This window comes from Pan paniscus, chromosome 13 (assembly GCF_029289425.2).
Source record: "Pan paniscus chromosome 13, NHGRI_mPanPan1-v2.0_pri, whole genome shotgun sequence".
Taxonomy (NCBI): Eukaryota; Metazoa; Chordata; class Mammalia; order Primates; family Hominidae; genus Pan; species Pan paniscus.
In genome coordinates, this window is record NC_073262.2 from 21,726,876 (window position 1) to 21,748,544 (window position 21,669).

General features: G+C 45.4%; 1 protein-coding gene across 3 annotated transcripts in view; it reads left to right on the top strand.

The window, feature by feature from the left end:
- The first annotated feature begins 8,618 nt into the window (after positions 1-8,618).
- Positions 8,619-21,669, top strand: part of PTPN4 (protein tyrosine phosphatase non-receptor type 4) — a 247,054-nt gene continuing 234,003 nt past the window's right edge. For 2 of the 3 annotated variants that reach the window (XM_055108444.2, XM_055108446.2), the window contains exon 1: positions 8,619-9,238. The gene's annotated coding sequence lies outside the window, so the exon portion shown is untranslated. Of the gene's footprint in view, positions 9,239-11,609; positions 11,674-21,669 lie in introns of all 3 variants that reach the window. The other variant, XM_055108445.2, reaches the window with a different exon arrangement.

The following is a 21,669-nucleotide window of genomic DNA, read 5'->3' on the forward strand; positions in this document are numbered from 1 at the left end:
CCCCTCATTACCTTGGACTTTGTTACCTTTAGCACCCCTGCGTCTCATTTCCTCACATATGAAATTGATGGGTGATGGCCCCTACCTCACAGAGTTATCTGCAGCACTATGAGAATTAACTCATGTCACACATTGCCTGGGACATGGTAACTCCGCAATAGATGTTAACTCCTAGCAACGTTTTTACAGCAAGCCAGGATTGTGTAATAAAGACTTGAATATATTTAATAAGTTTCAAATCTACTGCAGGCATATTTTCTTAAGTTATTTTCTTCGTTTTAAAGCACATTGAAGAGCCAGTGTTGGCAAAGGCACCAGAGACAGGCCATGCACTCATGCTGATGGTGGGAGCTTAAATGTATAGTCTCTCTGGAAGGTCATTTAGCGATAGGTTTCAAAAGCCCTAAACATGCTTTTGACCCAGGAATTCCACTTCTAGGAATTTATCCTGAGGAAATAATTGGAAAACTGGCTAAAGATTAATGTGCAAGATGGTTCATTGCAGTGTACTTAAAACAGAAAAATATTTGAAGCTGTCTGAACGTCTTAGACGATCAGAAGAATTTTTGTTCATGCATATAGTGAAACACACTATGCAACTATTAAAAATTATGTCACTATATTTGTCGATATGGGAGGGTGTTTATGATATATATAGTATACTTATATAGAGAGTGTACATTTTAAAATCATGCATATTCCAGGATTTTTTTCTGAGCATGGGATTTAGTATTTAGCTGAGATCAAAATGTGTATACAATACTGTGTTTTGCTTTTGTTTTGCTTAATGTTATGTAAGAGTCATTTTGTACCATATATCAAACCTTCTATAAACTTCAATAGTAATAATATCCATCAAGTTGATGTTCCCAATTTAAATAACCAATCATTTATTGTTGGAGCAACTTATTCCAAAAATGTTTTAAGAGGTCGGGTGCGGTGGCTCACCCATAATCCTAGCACTTTGGGAGGCCAACGTGAGCAGATCACTTGAGGTCAGGAGTTCGAAACCAGCCTGGCCAACATGGTGAAACTCCGTCTCTACTAAAAATACAAAAAAATTAGCCGGGCATGGTGGTGCCTGTAATCCCAGCTACTCGGGAGGCTGAGGCAGGAGAATTGCTTGAACCTTGGAGGTGGAGGTTGCAGTGAGCTGAGATCGCACCACTGCACTCCAGCCTGGGCGACAGAGCAAGACTGTCTCAAAAAAAAAAACGAACTAAAAATGTTTTAAGGAATATATTGTTAACACCATCTTTGTGCCTAATACCTTTTTCATTTTCAGGAACATTTTCTTAAAATTAATATATGTAAATTAAATTACTCAAACTATAGGAATGTGCATGTATTTGAGGGGGACATAAATATTTTTAGGGCTTGCAATACATATTGACAAACTGCTTTCCAACAAGTTATACCAATTTATCCCAAGAATTGATTTGGAAATTGGATGCTTGTCCACTTTTCTCTGCAAAGAAAGAAGATTCCACTGTACATATGATGTCTTCCACAGATTTATTGTGCAAACTGAACGGATCACTCTTAGAGTATCTGATCCTCTTGCCCTTATGAAGTCTCACACTTCCTGATGAAACTGCTCACCAAATTGCCACAGAAATGAAAAGAAAGGGGGAAAAAGCAAAGAAAAAGGACTCCAGGATAATGAAACCCCTACACATACTCACCAATAGATCAGTCTATGTGGCAAAAAAGTAATTTGATTATGCAATATGTAACTCAATACATTTCAGCAATTTTCAAATGCATTTGAACTGCTCTTGAGAATGCCTTTATTTCAAAATTATTAACTATACAAAAATCAAGTGTGTTGAGAAGAAAACATCCTAGTAGAAGTCTCAGACAAAAACCGAAAGATAAAAGCCTGGAAGAAGTTACAAAATGTCAAAAACTCTTTTGTTCTATCACAACAGAAGCTAAAAAGCCTGATAGACAAAAGCATGAAATTGAGAAGAAGAATCATAATAGCTAAGAAAATATAAATAATAAAGATGAGAAGAGAGAATAATTATAAAAATCAGATCATGCCAAAGTAGTACTTGATTAAGAGGAAGAGATAAATTTGGAGCATAATTGTTTGAATAACCCAATTTAATGAAGGGGAGTGAATAATATGAATATGTTGAAAAAAGGATTTGCAATCTTGGTGATTTGATCACAAAATACAGACATCGACAACAATAACATGAACCCTACTACTAGGGTTAGTGGCTACTAACATGTAGCCACTACTACAAGGACATCAATCAAAAAGAATAGGAAAAAAATATAGCCCAAAAATGTAGAAAAAAAGCATACTATAGTGATACGTCCAAGTTAACCAATACAAATATTGTTATGCTTCTAGATTCTGCAATGTATGCAGTATTTGTTAGCTTTTCAGGATGTGCGATTTGTTGTGATTTCTCCTAAATTAATATTCACATTGATGCCTAATTTTGTCTTCATAATTTGATATTCTTTTTCTTACAATGAACTCCAGTTCCTATAAGCCTCAGGTTCCCAGAAACCTACATCTGCCCTGCTGTTAACACTGAGTGCCTGTAAATGTTCTTAGAGAAGATTCTAAGTCCAGCTCAGCTGATCTCCATCATCATACCTGGCATGTTTTATAACAAGAAGGGTTACCACAGCTAAAGTACTCTTGGGAAGGATTATGCAATGCCAGAAAGATTCTCTCTTCATAAGTCCCATAGGTGAAAGAGGGGTCAATTCACTGAAGCTGTCAACATTCAACATTCAGACATGGCCAGGCACAGTGGCTCACACCTATAATCCCAACACTTTGGAAGGACAAGCTGGGAGGATCACTTGAGGCCAGGATTTGGAGACCAGCCTGGGCAACATAACAAGACCCAATTTTCTTCTTTTTTGTCTGTACAAAGAAAAAAATAAAAATTAGCCAGGTGCGGTGGTATGCACCTGTAGTCCCAGCTACTTGGGAGGCTGAGGCAGGAGGGATCACATGACCCCAAGAGTTTGAGGCTGCAGTGGGCTATGATCACACCACTGCACTCCAGCCTGGGCACCTGAGACCCTGTCTCAAAAAAACAACACAGTCAGATATTTACTGAGCATCTACTATATATGCCATGAACTGGGGACACAAACAAATGCTAAGATGCTAGTGAGAAAGACAGCTCTGCAAACAAGCCATCAGTTTGGGAACCACTGCTACTCAGCTGAGCACACTCTTGAAGCAACTCTCCTTTCACCCACTGTCTTTTCCACCTAGCTCCAGGACCTGCTTCCTTCCCCATCTAAGACATGCCGTCTTAGGCAGACATCATAGGTCTCTTTAAGTCACAAGAAGAGTAGTTGTATGTCTGTGTCTGATCCAAGTAATAATCAAAATGTTCAATTTCATTTAAAGTTAAAGCGTCTTGTCTCTGGCTCGGAAGCCTGAAGTGATGGAGGTGGTCATCTCCTCCTCCTGTCCCCTCCCTTCTTCCACCTCCCACTCCCTATCCTGATGAGGCATTGAGGTGGGGGACCAGGATGACAGAGCAGAAATGATCTTACTTGACTGCTTCAGTTGTGAGCTGCCATTGGGGTTTCTAGGGCTGACTTTTCTTTGGGGTGCTTTTGTGGGTTTCTTGGAGAAGCCACTTGAATTTCTGCTATAAAGCTCCCAACTTAGGGTTGCCAGATAAAAATACAGAATGTCCAATTAAATTTGAAGTTTAGATAGATAAAAATAAAAAAAGATCTAGTGTATGTCCCAAATATTTCATTTAACATATACTAAAAACATACATGTTGTTTACCTGACATTCAAATTTAAACGAGTATCTTGTATATTTATTTGTAAAATCTGGCAACCCTACCTCAACTACACTTTTCATTATGAGGTTGGGATGCGTGTAGTTGCGGGGCAGGGGTCTCAGCAGCCCTTGGGTCTCTGGTTTTCCAGTGGCCACGTCTCTGTTGGGTCCCTTTGCCCTTCCAGGCAGCCCACTTGGGTGGAGTCCTATTCAAAAGGGCCCCCATCTGGTCCCTGGGAGCCACACTCCTTCACCCCACTGCCCTCTGGGGCAGGGCACCACTGGCCACGGCAGCCTTGACTTCTCAGACCAGTCCTCACGTTTCCCCAAACACTGAAAGGTGTGGGGAGAGCTCTCCGTGCAGCCCTTGTCACTTCCTTGAGGTGAGGGGAAGCACTTGCTGCCCCACCCCATGGAAGGGCAACAGGGGTGGTGGGAACACACAGCCCTCAGCCCACCCTCTTCAAGGAAACCCTCCCTGATGCCTCGATCTGAGGCTGGAAGTGCGCGAAGGGCTGACAAAGGAAGTTTTCCACTCACCGAGCTTGTCCTGGGCAGGGTCTCAGCCCTGTGCGGATGTGCGGCTCCTTGCACTATTTTGTTCTGCCTTTGAGGCCTCTGCTGAAATGTCTAGATAACAGGAAAAGTCCCTTTTACCATCCAGTTATACTCCCTTGTTATGAATGAAGTCCAAATGGGGCACAAGGGAGCAGGAAGAAGAGTTTATTTGGCTGGGCCTAGGGGTAATCAGGAAGGGGTGCAGCGAAGAGCAGCCGGCCCTCACTCCGTGCTGCGCAGGCAACATGCTTATGAATCTCCAGGGATCACGTTAAACAGCAGATTTGGCTTCAGTAGGTTTGGGGTGGGGCCTGAGATCCTGCATTTCCTACAGCTCTCAGGTGATGTCCTCAGATGCACTTTGAGCACAGAGGGGCTAGAGGGCTGTGTAGGAGGGGCTGCTAGGCCCTCGGGGGAGGTGGGAAGGAAGGGGCATTGCAGGCCAGGGAACAGCAAATGAAATGCAGAGAAGAACTCAGGTCTGGTAACACTGCCTCTGCAGGTTCCAGTATGCGGTCAGAGGCTAAGAGGGCCACCCACACTCGTGGGAGGGGAATGGGGGAGCTGGCAGTAGATGAAGTTCCAGGGGGGTCCTGACTGTGCGTGAAAAAGCTGGAACAGGAAAAGCAAGCTGAGTGGGTTCCACTGGTGTCAGCTCTTGTAAAAACACTTTACGAGCTAGCCTACATAGTTGTATTTCACAAAGCCATGTGAACATTAATTACTCAGGGCATCTGATGGCTCGACCACAGAGTGAGTGTAATGGACACATTCAAGTCCTGCTTTGCACAATGCCCAGCTGGCACTGGCAACAGCTGTAGTTCACATGACTGTCTCCCGATGTGCACAGGTGGTATGAGTCACCTGGAAAAGGTTTACTGCCTCAGTGTAACATCTGCAGAGGGTCAGCAAATCACATGGCCTAATCTGCCTGTGGGTGGCAAGCTAGCGGCCTCCTAAAGATGTCCACTTTCTAATGCCCAGAACTAGTGAATAGGTGACCTTACGTGGCAAACAAAAGGGCCTTTGCAGATGTGACTCAGTTAAAGACTTTGAGATGGGGGGGACTACTCGGGGTTGTTCAGGTGGGTCCAATCTAATCACACGAGTCCTTAAAAGTAGAGAACCAGCCAGGCGCGTGGCTCATGCCTGTAATCCCAGCACTTTGGGAGGCCAAGGCGGGTGGCTTGCTTGCTGGTCATGTAGACCAGCCTGGCCAACATGGTGAAACCCCATTTCTACTAAAATACAAAAATTAGCTGGGCGTGGTGGCAGGTGCCTGTAGTCCCAGCTACTAGGGAGGCTGAGGCAGGAGAACTGCTTGAACCCAGGAGGCGGAGGTTGCAGTGAGCCCAGATGACGCCACTGCACTCCAGCCTGGGTGACAGCGCAAGACTCCGTCCCAAAACAAACAAACAAACAAAAGTAGAGAACCTTCCCCACTCATGGTCCGAGAGAGAGGTGAAAACTGAGGAAAGGTAGAGAGGTGGCAGCATGAGGAGGAGCCCTGCTGCTGGTTCTGGGATATCAGGGTTCATAGACAAGGATGAGAGAGAGGCCTCCAGCGGGGAGCTAAGGGATCCCCCCCAGTGACAGCCAACAAGGAAATGGGGACTTCAGTCCCACAACCTTGTCGAACTGAATTCTGCCAACTGACAAGAAAATGCATTCTCCCCTAGAATCTCCAGAAAGGAATGCATTCTTGTGTCCAAGTGAGGCTCATGTCTGACCTGCAGAACTGTATAATGATAAATTATGTTGTTTGAAACCGCTACATCTGCAGTAATTTGTTACAGCAGCAATAGAAAACGAATCCCCTGCACAGAATGACTTCCTCCTTTCCTGTCAGAGGAAGGCTCAGGCCTTCTGCTGAAAGCTCGCTCCCCTAAGTAGTCACACCCAATGCCGAATACTCCCCAGAAGCAGCTGCTATTTTCTGAGAACAATGAGTTGCTTGTAAGCCTGAGAACAGGACAAAAACCCACTTTGCAAGCAGCCCTGCGTGTGACGGGCATGCCCTCGGAGGGCAGGTTGGTTTTGCTATCTGCTTTCCGTCCTGCCTTTTTCCCCCCACGGGTCCTGTCTGGCTATTTTGCTTTCTCACTGTGTGCAGAAAGCCATCTCAACTCTTCTCACAGGAGAATAGCTGTATGGACGTAGCAGGGGGAGTTACCGCATGCCTACCTCCATGGTTTTGGAGAGGGGCCCCTGCCCAAATGTCTCAGTGGCCACCTTCATCAGACCATGGAGCAGTCAGAGCGGGAAGGGATTCTAGAGTTGGTCCAGTCCAACCATCTCATCTTACATGTGAAGGAGGAAAGGAAGAAAGGGAGAAAAATAAGAAAGCTGAGGTCAACCCTCCTCCAGGGATGGGCCTGGCCAACAGGATCCCAAGGGATGACATAACATTGAAATTAAGAAACCAAGGAAAGTTGAGAACTAAAGAAAACAGAACCCAGTCAGCCAAGAGGCATCCTTGAGGGCCAACCAAGCCGTCAAACCTGGATGCCCCCGACGAGTCAGAAAGTCGGGTGCCTCGAGAGCCAAGCAGCCAAGAAGTGGGGTCTGGAACTGGCACTTTGGTCCGCCTCTGTGCACTCACCCAGCAAGGGTGGAAGGGACCCTGGGACCAAGTGACCAAGGTCACACAACGGATGAATAGAGCTGCTGGACTTCAGACTGAACCATGCCATTTTGCCAAAGCAGTCAACACCTTCCGTGAATCATAAATGTTTGTTCAAAGCCACAAATGTACATACTCTTTGTATGTATACAGATTTTTTCTAAAGGTTAACATCTAAACAGATCAATTCAGCTCAGCCTTAATTTGTCTGAGCTTTTTGGTTAAAGTTTCCTGAGTAATTGAGCGAATTCAAGTTTCTTGCTTTCTCCTTTCTCTTTCTCCATTTAAAACATGATCTCATGAAATTTTTGTCCCAAGAAAGGCAGGATTACATTTTCTTTTAACAGTTTGAGTTGGTGTAGTGTATTCTTGGTTATCAGAATACTCATATAGCTTTGGGATTTTGAATTGGTAAATATTCATGATGTGTGAAAAATCATGATACATATTGTACAATCTCAGTGCCATAAAATTGGATGTTGTGCCTACACATGCACAGGACCTAGAAGAGCATGTCAAACTATAAACTGCCTGTGATTGTGAATGACTTTGTTCTTTGCTTCTTGCGTTTTTCAGTTTCCTATAATGCACATCTTAACTTTTAAAAAATAAAGGTTATTTTAAAAGCCAAAAAAAAAAAAAAGATCTCTAACCTGTTGGCTGGTTAAAATTTGAGAAAATTAGACAAATGCTTACTTTTCCCTTTTTGGCTGACAAACAAAAGCCCAGTGAGGTATCCTCATCTGTAGAGATTTATGTCCTTTGTGGGGGGCCTGCTTCTCCCTCAAGATAGAGTAAAAAAAAAATCAGTGGTGTCACTTGGGCTCAAAAGGACAGAAGACTTGACACTGGAGTTTGAGGGTCCCAGAGGGGCTCAGCCACATAGACCTTCCTGCCCCACCCTTCCTACCACAGCCCTTTTTAGGAGCTGCCCCTACCCCCACAAGACTGTCCTTTGTTGCTGAACTATTAATTACTTAAATAGTCATTGATCACCTACCCTCTGCTAGGCCCAGGAGTCCTGTGAGATGGGCTCTTCCCTTAGTCCTCATTCCCACTGGCTATTGACACCATCCCCCGCTACACCCCCAATTCTACTATCCCCTTCCAGCCTGACACAGGACTTGCCTCTCTGAGCCTCTGACCTCTGCTTTCTCCCAGCATCTATTTTGGTTCTTCCTCCTTGGCTCAGTAAGTACATGGACAATCCCAGACCAGCCTTAAAGGCAGCCACCCCCATGTTGGCCTCAGCCTCAGGGGCAGGGGAGGATCCTGGCCTACAAATCATGCACTCAGAGCTACAGTCCAGTCTCTGCAAGGACTGGCAGCAGACGGCGCTCGCCCTGGGAGACCAAGTCCAGACACCTGTTCCCTGGCACAGCAGAAGCCCTCCACCCAGGCCCTGGAATGACAGCCCTGACTGATCTCCTGAAAGTGAGCTCTCCTGAAAGTGAGCTCAGGCTGTCCATCTTCCCTGAAGTCCAGTCCATCCCTTGCAAAGCCAGTTTCCGCTGTCCCATCATGATTAATGCTGAAGCTCTCTTTCCAACCTTTGAAATGCCTTTTCATGCCATGCATTTAGAGAAAGGGCTCTGCCATCTGCAGAGGACCTGTGCGGAAATGTGGGGAAATGACCGTGTGTTTATTTATGTCATCCATTGTTAGCTAAGAATATCCAGGTGTTCTAATAATGGAGGTACCAAGAAAGGAAACAGTGTTGGATGGTGGGAAGGACGCTGGGCTCGGGGCAGGAAAACAAGTCCCACAGCCCAAGCTGAGTGACCTTCAGCAAGTTTTTGTTCTTTAGCCTCAGTTTCTTCCTCTGCAGAAAAAAAAAAAAATGAGTCTACAGTACTTGCTATGCTGACCTCAAAGGGATATAACAAGAATCCAATGAAAAGATGTATGTGCATCCCAAATTTGCTCAGGCCCAGCACCAGAGGGACAAATGAATCCACATTAACAGATTTCACTGGGGCCTCCCACCTGCTGACACAGGCCTCCAGCACTTCCCCATAGAAGTTTCACTGAAATATTTTTCAGAGTGCCTAGGTGTGTCTCAAGAGGACCCCATGCAACCTTCTTTCTCGGTTCACTGCCTAAGAAGACCCTCCCCATAGCTACTATGTCCCAAGCAGGGGCTGAATCTCAGGGCTCTCAAAGCTGCAAAAGACAAGAGGTGTCAAAATGGTCTGTCCCCTCTCGGAATGCACCCCACCTCCTGGCAGAGGGACACCTGGAGGCTGGGACATGCTCGGGAATGTCCACACTGCAGGTTAGTTCTGGAGAACATCCCTACGCAGAGGGCAGGGCCCAGGCTGAGGGGTTTATTCAGGTTCCCACTGGATCCACCCAGCTGCCTGGAGACAGGGATTGTCCTCATTTGACCAAGTCACACAGCTAGTAGTAGTAGGTGGTGGAACCGTGTGGTGGACATTGGTCATTCTGGCTGCTCAGCATCTAGGTATACTTATTCTATGCTTTCTTGTAGAAGTTGTGCAGTTTTCAATCTTATATTTAGGTCTATGGTCCAACCTGAGTTAATCTTTGTATATGATGTCAGGTTAGCATCAAGGTTCTTTTTCTTTGTATTGGATGTCCACTTGTGGATATACAGTACTTCTTATTTGGGAGGAACATCAGGGTAAGTGTTCCATTTGCCCGCTACAGAAGATTCCATTGCCCAGTACAGAAACCAAGCTGAAGGGGAAGCTTTCCGCTCTCTAGTTGCTTAAAGCTTTCACCCTTTAGGGAGACAGGCCAAAGCACATGGTCATTTAGGGATTAGATGAGGTGGCTGTGAACAGCAGTGACAAGTGCCCCTCCCAAGTCGGTGGCTCTCAAGGTGGCCTCTGGACTGTGCCTGTCCTCCTCTACGTCTTGCCCCCGCCAAGGCCTCCCAGCGGCCCCATGATTCCATGCGCTTCCCACTGCTCCTCACGTAAATTCCTTCTCTGCTAAAGTTAACCAGAAACAGTTTGTGTTTGCAACCAAATTTGCAGCTGCTACAAGGCAGAATTCAAACTCTGACAATGTCTTGCTAAAAAACCCATGTGCTTTCTAAAATACCGTTCTTGGTGCACTGTTAAAGCTTATGTACATATAAGACATAATTATTATTACAATGCATTAAATTGGATGATATCCTAGTGAGATAAGTAGCAGGGTGGTGGTAATCATGGAAAAAAGAAAGCTCCAACCATCAAGGCTAGATGCTGTCAAGCTACAGGCTCACAGAAAGCTTTGGGAGGAAAAGAGCTACACGAGTCAGGAAAACAGCAGATTAAATAGGAAGCACCCAGCTGGGTAATGCGATTCCACCGCCTCTTTTCCAAAGAACTAAATTCAGCTGTGGCTTAAAAAAAAAATTCCTGTATGGTTTGTGGGTGGTCATAGTCATGAAACCTAGAATTTTAAAGCCAGGAAGGACCTTAAAAATCATCTGACCTTCAGACCCGCCTGGGTTTTATAAAAGAAAATCATCTATTGTACTGGCCTCATTTCCTAGATAAGGAGACTGGTTCCCAGTTAGGTTGCAAGACTTAGGAAACATCACATGCAAGGCAGTGACAGAGCCAGACTACAGGGAGGCTTTCTCTCTACCTTCACCCTACGGAAAAGGGTGGTGAACACAGTCCAAAAAGTCAGAGGGGAACCGCTCTTACACAGTGGGAAACTAGACATTAGTTTAAGTAAGAAATCAAATTGCATGTTATGCCAGTCTTGTCATCTCTGTGAAGTCACTGATTCATTCTCAAAACCATCGCCCTGAGATGTGCCCACTCTTTCCTGTGTTTCTACTGGGGAACTATCCAGGTAAACCTCTCCTCCCAAGGTCCTCTAGAGTGTTCCTGAGGCCCATACTTAAATAAAGCATTTGAGGGCCAGGATGTACTTGAAGTTCTTCTTCAAAGTATGTGTTTTTCTGCAGTTTACACAGGCTGTCGTACACGTATCACCTGGGAGGAGTGACAGGCTGTGGCGTTATCTTAGTGCTATGGTTTTAGCTTATAGACAGTCATTCCCATTAGCCCCTAGGGAAAAGGGATGCTGAAGAAATTCAACAGAAGACCTAAAGTTCTATCAAGGCATTTTCACACAATCAGCCTACACTCTGAGTACAATTTAGGGAAAAGCTTTCCTTCTCCAAAATGCATTTTCTTAAGAGGCTCTGGAAGTTAGGGGAGATGTTAGAGACAGCTGACCACCTTCCCCTGTGAAGGGGCCTCCTCTCCAGCCGATCCTCCCCAGCAGCCTGAGCTTCCTCGTCAATCAGAGAGCTGTGGCCCCCGACAGCAGCAAAGTGACGTAAGCCTCAGGGAGAATGAGATCGCTCAGTTTGTAGTGATGTGGAAAGTTCTCCAAGGTTCATTGGGGATGCAAAAGTGTGATAATTTGATCACATAGGTGTAAAAAATAAACATATATGATTTAGCAAAATACACAGACAACTTCCAAAAGGAGACACATGAAACCATTAACAGTGTTTGCTCCTGAAGAGTAGGACTGGAATATCAAGGAGGGAGGGGATATTTTTGCTTTTTGCTTAAAACATTTCTGTAATGTTTACCTTAACGGCAATAACAAGACCGATGAATACAGGTTACCTTTATAATTAAAAGTAGAAACTATTTTTTTTAATCTAGTTTCCAGTTTCCAGAGCATTAACCCTCAGACCTGGGTGGGTGGGGCTCGAACATCCATATCTCAGTAAGTTCTTCTGATGATTCTAGTGTGCAGCCAGAGTTGAAAACCACTGGGTCAAGGCATTGAGGGTCCCTGGTAATGTAGGAAGTGGGAAAGGAGGTAATGTATGAAGTGTTATGGTGTTATCTTAATATGAATCTCTCTGTCAGGGTAGCTTCTGGGGAGAAAGGGGTGCTGGCAAAATTCAGCAGAAGAGCTAAGCAGTGTGTTTCCTGGGATAGAAGTGGGTTCCTCAGGTAGGCATCTCAGGGGGCAGCCAGAGGGCACTTGGGTTGATGCCCAGGAAGCGGAGAAGAGAAAGCAAGAGAAGGCAGTTCAGGCCCACGCAGCAGGCCTCTGAGGCCTCCTATGTCCCCAGAACCATTGGCTCCATAGCCTCTGTTCTCCCCACCACAAAGCAAGGACTTGTAATGTAGGAATCCACAGGCAGTTCGAATATTTGTTGTATTTGGAAGCCTCCAAATTCTGTTTAAAAATAATTCTGGGTTTCTTTCAAAAGGCAGGTTGGGGAGAAACATCTGGAATAAAATAAACCTGCAGACCACTTGCACAGACCAAAAGAGAAAGAAAAAAACATCCCACTCCAAATTACATTATTCCCAAAATAGCCAGGAAAGACATGAATGGGGGAAGGAAGAGTAAAAAACAAGCCTCTAAATGATGTTAAGAGAGGGTGGGGAAAACCAGAGTGGAGGTCGGTCTGACAGTACTTTGCTCTCACATTTTGGAAAGAAAGAAGTTCCATTTTAGTAATTTTGAGTCTTTCTCAAAAAAGTAATTTTTCTGTGCAGTTCTAAATGATACGCTTGAGTCAACTCTGAGGAGCTTCACACACAACTGGTATCTACATTCCCCTCATCCCCATAGACCTGGCTAAAGAGTCAGTGTCCTGGCAGGGCACGGTGGCTCACACCTGTAATCCCAGCACTTTGGGAGGCCCAGGCGGGCGGATCACGAGGTCAGGAGATCGAGACCATCCTGGCTAACGCTGTGAAACCCCGTCTCTACTAAGAAATACAAAAAATCAGCCGGGCATGGTGGTGGGCACCTGTAGTCCCAGCTACTCGGGAGGCTAAGGCAGCAGAATGGTGTGAACCCAGGAGGCTGAGCTTGCAGTGAGCTGAGATGGTGCCACTGCACTCCAGCCTGGGTGACAGAGCAAGACTCTGTCTCAAAAAAGAGTCTGTGTCCTGCCCCACTAATAATGGTTGTCCTCTCAGGGAAAGCATGTTTCTGACAGACATTGTTCTCAGCAGCAGGGCTGGTGTCTGCATGTTCCATGTCCTGAGTTGAAAAGGAGCTGGCATCCGCAAGATCTCTTTCAGAAGGGCTGATGAAGGCCTTCCAGGTCATCAGCTGCAATTCCCATTGCAAATCAGTTCATCTTAGGAAATGTCTGCCGTGGGGACAAATCTTTACTGAGAGCCGACATCTCAATGGCTCATGTTGACTCCTTTAGGATAGCTAGGGGAGCCGGGCATTGCTCCCCTAGCATTGCTGAGCATCTAGTAGGGACCCTGTAGAAGTGATGTCTCTTATTCTTGCTCAGTCCTGTGAAGTCATTTTTACTGTCCACATTTCACAGATGAGGAAGTTGAGTCCTTTATGATAGCTAGGGGAGCCGGGCATTGCTCCCCTAGCATTGCTGAGCATCTAGTAGGGACCCTGTAGAAGTGATGTCTCTTATTCTTGCTCAGTCCTGTGAAGTCATTTTTACTGTCCACATTTCACAGATGAGGAAGTTGAGTCCCAGGGAGTCTGGGCTCCAGAATCAGGCAAATCTAGCTCCTCTACTCAGCAGCAGTGACTTCAGGCAAGTTACTTAACTCTCTGTGTCTCGGGTCCCTCCTCTGTAAAGTGGAGAGAACAATGAAACCTCTCTCATAGTAACAGAGAGGATTGAGAGAATGCCTCTCAAAGCATTTAGCAGACAAATATGCAACCAATAAATATTAGGTGCTATTGTTATTGATGTTGTAATGATTTAAAGGGTTAAATAGCTCACTCGAATTAAGTAATTCAGCACTGTAATAAAGTGCTGAAGCTGGGATTTTTGTTGTTGTCTTAGCCCCAGCACAAACTCTCATTACTCAGCACTGTGTCTCTAAGCTGAGGATGAAAGACAGAGACACAGACGTCAGACAGAGGCGCCTGTCCTCTTCCCTCAAGGGACAGCAAAGTAGCTAAGGGTATAGATTAGGTAGATGTTGCCTTCTGGACACAAGGTTTATTTTGTGGCTTATTAGTCAGAGAGTGGGACTGACTGTCTGTCACCTGCTGTAACACAGGTCTAGGATGAGGCCCAGGAGAATTCTGCTGACCATGCAGCAGGCAGGGCCAGAAGCTGGGAACAGGCTGGCAAGGGCTGGAGAAACTGGGCACCACAGGCACTGGTGCAGGGAGGGGACACAAGGTCTGGGCACCGTGTCTGTGGGCTCAAAAGGCTGACAGTTTGGAACCATCTGGGGGATGTGGTCAGCCAAGCAGGCTGTTGGGGGAAGTGCCCAAGTCAGCAGGCTGCAGCTGAACTCGAAGGAACCTGACATGGATCTGGCAGCCAACGGGTGACCTGCAGGTGTGGAAAGTGGGATCCCGGGTTCTAGGGTCCCTTGGGGAGGTCACTGGCTATCAGTAATTTACTGGTAGCCCTGGCCATTCCTAGTCTTTCCTAGTGAGGGTGTGTGTAAAGAACCCACAGGAAGGCCGGGCGCGGTGGCTCATGCCTGTAATCCCAGCACTTTGGGAGGCCGATGTGGGTGGATCACCTGAGGTCAGGAGTTCAAGACTAGCCTGGCCAATATGGTGAAACCATGCTCTACTAAAAATACAAAAAAATTAGCCAGGCGTGGTGGTGCCTGCCTGTAATCCCAGCTACTTGGGAGGCTGAGGCAGGAGAATTACTTGAACCCAGGAGGTGGAGGTTGCAGTGAGCTGAGATTGCGCCACTGCACTCTAGCCTGGCAACAGAGCGAGACTCCATCTCAAAGGAAAAAAAAGAACTCACAGGAAAATAGGAGTCAAGCACTATCATTGCTATGCTAGGCACTTTGCACGCCCCATCTCAGTTCCCACAACAGGCCCATGTGGTAGCTATTCTCATTCCCCAGGTTATCAAGGAGGAAACTGAGGCTCATACAAGTTAAGAAATTCGCTCAAGGTCAGCGTTAGAGTGTCTAATAAGCTAAATAAATGTCTGCTTAGGATACCTGCAAAGCAAGAGCACCTAAAAATTTGCTTCTGAAATAATTTTAAAATTGATTTTTCTAAGACTGCATCAAGGGAATCATTGTTGGAAAAAGAACTTTGTTGAATTTCCTTGCAATTATTTTTATGCCCTAAACAGAATGGAAAGGGATAGGTGGAAAAAAGGCTTTCTCCTCACTTTTCTCTCTTTTTATAGTGAGGGAATGAGGTGATTGGGAGGAAGAGGGAGGAATCTTTTCTAGAAGTCCTCAGAAAATGTCCTCCAACATCCCATTGGCTAGGACTGGGTCGCACACACCCCTAGACCAGTCACTGGCAAAGAGAAACCACATTGTGTTGATTGTCTTACAACAAGCACAGTGTCTACTGTGGTGCTGGGCAAATGGCCACATCAACAACACTGGGTTCTGTTAGCAAGAAGAAAGGGCCAACATAATGCTGGTTGAGTAGGCTATGGATGGAGCTATCGCAACCCTTCAGGGTGCTCCCAAATCCCAGAGAAGCTAGGAAAGCACACACGTTTCATTTACCAAATGGTTACCTTGGGTTTGGGATTTATTTACTACAGGTTTTCAAGAAGAGAATATCAATTGACCCTTATGGAGACTTGAATCCCATGACACAGTATTATTATTATTATTATTATTATTATTGTTTTGAGGTAGGGTCTCACTCCTGTCACCCAGGCTGGGGTGCAGTGGTGTGATCATGGCTCACTGCAGCCTCAACCCCCCAGGCTCAGGTGATCACCGCAGGTGATCAGCTTCTTAAGTAGCTGGGACTACAGGTATGTGCCACTATGCTTGGATAATTTTTTGTATTTTTAGCGAAAATACATTGGTTTTGCCATGTTGCCCAGGCTGGTCTCGAACTCCTCAGCTCAAGCAGTCTGCCCGCCTCAGCCTCCCAAAGTGCTGGGATTACAGGCATGAGCCACTGCACCTGGCCAGACACAGTATTATTAGAACTATGTATGTTCTAACCAAAGCTTCCCCCCAATTCTGTCCGCTCTTTCTATTTCTCTCACCTTCTTTAATCAGCTAAGTGCCTTGTCACCTGTCTTCATTTAAAGTCCCCACTTCCCACTCCCTCCTCGACTCCCTGACATCTGGCTTCCACCCCAGTTTCTCCCTTGAAACTGTCTGGCAAAGGTCATGAATGAATATTAAGTTCCCCACTCCCTTGCACACTTTTCCACTCACAGCTTACTCAGCTTTGTGACACATGGCACTATCAACCCCTTCACAGTCTTCCAAGACTCTCCCCCTTGGTGCCTGGGGCCCTACTCTCTCCTCACCTTCTTCTGAGCTCTCTGGCTGCTCAGTCTCCAGGCTGGTTTACCACAGAGGCCTATTCCCAAATGTTGGGGCTTATTCCCAGGGTTCTTCCCTTTACTTCCTTTCTTCTCTCTCCAGACACTATCCTTACGACGTGCACTACCATCTCAGATCTCTAATTCCAGTGCAGGCTGGAGACCTGAGCTGCAGATCTGTATGTTTAATTGACTTTTGGATAGAATTTCACAGGCTTCTCAAGTTCAATTACTTGTATTTATTTATTTAGAAACAGGGTCTTGCTCTGTTGCCAGGCTGGAGTGTAGTGGCACCATCATAGCCCACTGCAGCCTCAAATCCTCAGGCAGTCCTCTAACTTCTGCCTCCCAAGTAGCTAGGACTGGAAGCACATACTACCATGCCTGGCTTTTTTTTTTTTTTTTTTTTGTAGAGATGGTTTTTATATGTTTCCCAGACTGGTTTCATATTCCTGATCCTCCTGTCTCGGACTCCCAAAATGCTGGGATTGCTGGTATTAGTCACTACGCCCGGCTCAACTTCTGCTAAATGGACTAATCATACTCTCTTACTTGCCTTTTCTCTTGTGCCTCCTCATCTTGGTGACTGGCACTACCAGCTAACCAGCCACTTGGCCAAGCCAGAAACCTGGGTTCCGCCATGTAATAGATAGATCAAGTCATATTGTTTCTATTTACCTGGTGTCTCAGGTATCTCTGTTCTCTTGTATATCCACAACTTCCACCCAGACTCAAACATATATCATAACTCTCTGGGTCATTACAAGGGTCTGAAACTGATCCTCCACCTTTATGTTCACCCTACCCCCCAGCCTATGTGTCACCATCATGATGGTGGTCTTTATAAAATACGGAGATGATCATTTCTCCACTCTTTAGAAGCCTTCTATGGCTCTTCTCTGATGCCAACACATAATTCATGACATAGAAATGCAAAGGCAGCCCATCTTTTCAGCCTTATTGGCTTAGGCTCTCTCCACTCTAGCTGGAGACAGAAAGACATTACATTGCATTTTAATAGGTAAAATGTTTTACCTTTAATAACTTGGGTTGCTTGCATTTTTATAACTCTCTTTGATTTGTCCAGCTCCATTTTGGGAGACCATTATGTAATGATGTGACTAAGCTTCAGTCTGAAACACTGTGTGTCTGATTTGAATTGTTGAAACCTCTAAATTCAAGTTTCCTTATATGCTAAATGGGGATACTAATACTTGCTCAGAGGGGAGTTGGGAGGTGTAAATTCAGTGATATATATAACAGGCATGGCATATGGTAAGTGTCCAATCAATGATAACAGCTACTGCTTATAGAGCAGATCTTACTCTGTGCCAGGATGGTTCTAGGTGCTTTATGTTGTTAGTTCCTTTGATCTTCATAAAAATCTTATGAGGTAGATACCGTTATTCTTATTCTATGGATGGAGAAACAAGCACGGGGGTTCGCATAGCCCATCCAAAATCGCACAGATAGTAAGTAGCAAAGGGAGATTTGAATCCTTGCAGAGTAGGGCCAGAAACTATACTCTTTTGGTTTTGTTTTGTATTTTGAGACAGAGTCTTGCTCTGTCACCCAGGCTGGAGTGCAGTGGTGCGGTCTCGGCTCACTGCAACCTCCGCCTCCCAAGTTCAAGCGATTCTCCTACCTCAGCTTCCCAAGTAGCTGGGATTACAGGAGCGTGCCACCATGCCTGGATAATTTTCGTATTTTTAGTAGAGATGGAGATTCACCATGTTGGCCAGGCTGGTCTTGAACTCCTGACCTCAAGTGATCCACCTGCCTGGGGCTTCTAAAGTGCTGGGATTATAGGTGTGAGCTACCACGCCTGGCCCAGAAACTATACTCTTACCCACTAAGGGACCCTGCCTCTTCATAACTGTTGATCATTTAAATTAGTGCATTTATTTTAACTGTATGTACCAGAAAGTACACTTGGAGTTTTTAATAAATATGTTACAAATGATTTGGAGGAAACATAAAATATAAGGACTAATTTCTAGAATGTTAGTATAAAAGCAATAGAATGTCCTCTACCACACACAAAAAAACCAACCTCTTGATACATTGAAGATGCTTTTTCTTCACTGAATTGATCCAGGGACAAATTGCTTTGACATCATTGATACCAAAATAATTCAGACCAAAATTAAATCTATCATTCTGTAAATTAAGGAGTTTAGAAATTACTTCAAAGAGATTGACATTTTTGCCTTTTTCAAAATTCCCATTTCACAATGCCTTCATTTTGGAGGAGCTTCAAGCCAGAGGCACTTGTGGCTGCCCTTCAGGTAAACTTGACTTTTAGCTGGAGCAAAGTGCTCCACAGTCACAGCATTTACCTAGTTCTTCTTGGTTTGGATTTTTGCCAATCTGGCAACAACCATAGGTGCCCCAGGATGACTGTAGTGGTGCCCCAGGATGACTCAGGGACTGCAGTGTGTGCTTTATGTCAATACAGACAGTTCTCTCACTGCTTGGTCTCAACTCCATGAACACTTGGAAATTTTACCCCTGGCAAAGAGAGGGAGAATACGTGTACAGGCTTTTAGATCATCCCTTCTCTGGTCTCCAAAATCCTTTAGGGCAGGGACTGTGTTATATTTACCTCTGCAAACCCAGATCCTGGCATGACGCCTGGCACAGAGAAGGCACTTAACTAAGCCAAGTGCTGGTGGGTTTAGAAGTCCTAGTTTATCTTCTTCTTCAACCAGAATTGGTTAAGAATACGGGTTGGGATGACAGAGTACCTACAAGGGACAGATATTGGTACCCTCTCATACAGGAACCTGGATGGTAGTGATAAAATGAGATATCAGTTGATAATATTTGAGAAATTGTCAAGTTGTTGGAAACACATATAACTTCCCCAAATAACTAAGTTGGAAGACTGTACTAGTTTGAATGTGTAGACTCTGGAATTCTTATAACAACAACAACAAAAAAAGGCACACCATAATGATCACACTTTATAGTGGCACATGCTTCCTCTTCCCTATAAACCAAATGAAGATATAGTTCCAATTCTCTCCTCTTTTGGTTGATGTTTCTCTTGCTCTTTTCCCATTAAGACTACATCTGTGATTCTGTAAAATCTTTCCTTCCCTTTCTTATTACCTAAGCATATAAAACATTCATATGTGGAAAGATTCTGATATGCACGATAATTCCAAATGCTGCAAGCCCAAACAGACTTGGAAAAATTCTCGATCTCCTACCAAAGCATGCTTAAATCAGAAATGTCTTAAAGCACTAAAAGAAAAAGGGAAAAATTTTAGGGCAAAGACCCAATTGTAGTAGCAAGGAAAACCAGTGGTTGAAGAGAGAGTACATGGAAGGGTATTTCCTCCCCACCCCAGGCACTCTGCAGTGACTTGATGGAGCATTGGGCAGGATCTTAAAATAATCTACTCTCCCATCAGACACTATTGAATTACTTTTTATCTTCATAAACAAGTACTGCCATTAATTAATAACACTATGTACCAGGCACTAGGCTAAGTGCTTTGTATGCCATCTCTTTTAATGTTCCTCACACTTTGCAGGTGTCAATAATCCATTTTTAGAGGTTGAGTAATTTGCCTAAGAACATACAGCAAATAAATCTGTTGTACTCCACAGCCCAACTTCCTTCCACAGAACCAGTATTTCCAAGACAGGCCCAGAGCCTGGCATTGTTAGCAAAGCTGTGCTTATTAGCTGTGTGGGTGAGAGGAGCAAAGGAGTTAAGACCTTCAAAGTGCAGACAGCAGTGCCTGGTAGGGGGCAAGCACTCAATAACGGTTGCCAGTGTGCAGATGCTGTCCTTGATGAGGAGGGCAACCCAGTTTGTCCAGGTCGAAAGGGAGGCTCAGAGCACAGGTTAAGATGGGGCCAGGGCATGTGTTATCCTGACAGTTGCCTGGTAAAAGACCTGATCCAAGAAGGAGAAATGAAAATTAAGGGGAGAGCCTGCTTCAACCAGAGCAACTGGCCCAGATCTCCAAGCTCGTGGGGCCACGTGAGGATTCAATGAAGACCAGGAGGGTTGAGAGAAGGCAGCAAGGAACAGGTAGGGGGATGTTGTCTGGTGGTTTAAGTAACTGTCTTTGGATGCTAGGCACAGGGTGTAGAGCCCCTTCTGTGGAGACCTCAGACCTCTCCCCAATGCTAGCAGCAGCTCTTCAAGGCGTGCCTGATAGAAAGAGCCTGGGAAGAACACATGCCAACCTGACCACAGCAGTCAACTCATGGCCAATGAGGAGGGCCCAAGCTTGGGAGCAGTTGCCAATGGACATGCTTGCCTTGTATGTAATAAATTTTTAATATGTTAATAAAATCAAAATGCAGTACATTTAAAATGGGTCCCATACATGACAGCTCTCTGTCAACTGTGACACACAGTGGAAATGCTGTGTGTGAGAGGGAGATAGAGATGTGCTGGAACGGGGAGGGGCCTGAGGTCTGGATTGCTGGTGATTCGTCCGTCTCCACTGTGGCAGATGCTGCTACGGATCTTCCAGTTCCCAGTCTCCCCTCTCCCTCAGTATTAGAAGTGCAGAAGCCTCACATTTCAGCTGGGAACACTGCAGCCCTGCAGTGGAGGCCACACTTCTCAGGCTCCCTTGCATCAAGGTGTGGCCACATGACTGAGCCCTGGCCAGTGATGAAGTGACATGTGCCAGCTTCAGGAAACTCTCCTTTGAGCTGCAGTCACCTGCCTTTGCCCCCATTTCTTTGTCTCTTCCTCCAGTGGCCGCCTAGAATATGGATGCATTGGAGACCTAATCACCAACTTAGACCATAAAGATGGGAGCCACACCCTAGGGATCGCAGAGCAGGAGCTGGAAAGAGCCTGGGTCCCTGAGGACATCACAGAGCAGGGCCACTATGCCAGCCCAGGAGCGCCTCCCTCAATTATTCACAGGACAGGGACACGAACCTCTCCTTGTATGAGTCACTGTAGTTTAGGTTTTCTGCCAAATGCGGAAGGGACTATCTCAGTCTCTTGGATTCTTTTGTTAATTTTTGCTTCTTCTCTGCCTATGTGCAGGTCTCTTAGGAGCCCCCCTGCTGAACTGAGGAGGCTGAGGCTGACCCGTGTGTCTCAGCCGTTCCCCTTTGTGAGCCCCTAAGTGCCTTACAGACCATGTATTTATTAGTGGTCTATTGTTAATAATCATAGTAAGCTATCCAAGCTGACTTTTTACTGAGCTTCGGAGTTTTATGGTTATAAGAGAATGAAAACCTCAGAATAAAATATTAGGCTCTTTGATCTGTGTGAATAGTCACTCTTGAGCTGTTCTGGGTGTGTTTTTCTGTGATTTCCCAGCTATCGTGCTAAGCGTCACACTCAGTCTCAGCTGCCTGTTAACGGCAACAGGAGGACTGATGCATTAGCATAACAAGGGATCTGCAGCTAGCCTAGGCGCTCTGAGTACTCCATGCACAGATGGGGTGGGCGGTGGGCAGGGACCAGAGCTGGGGGGGGAGGGTGGAAGGGCATC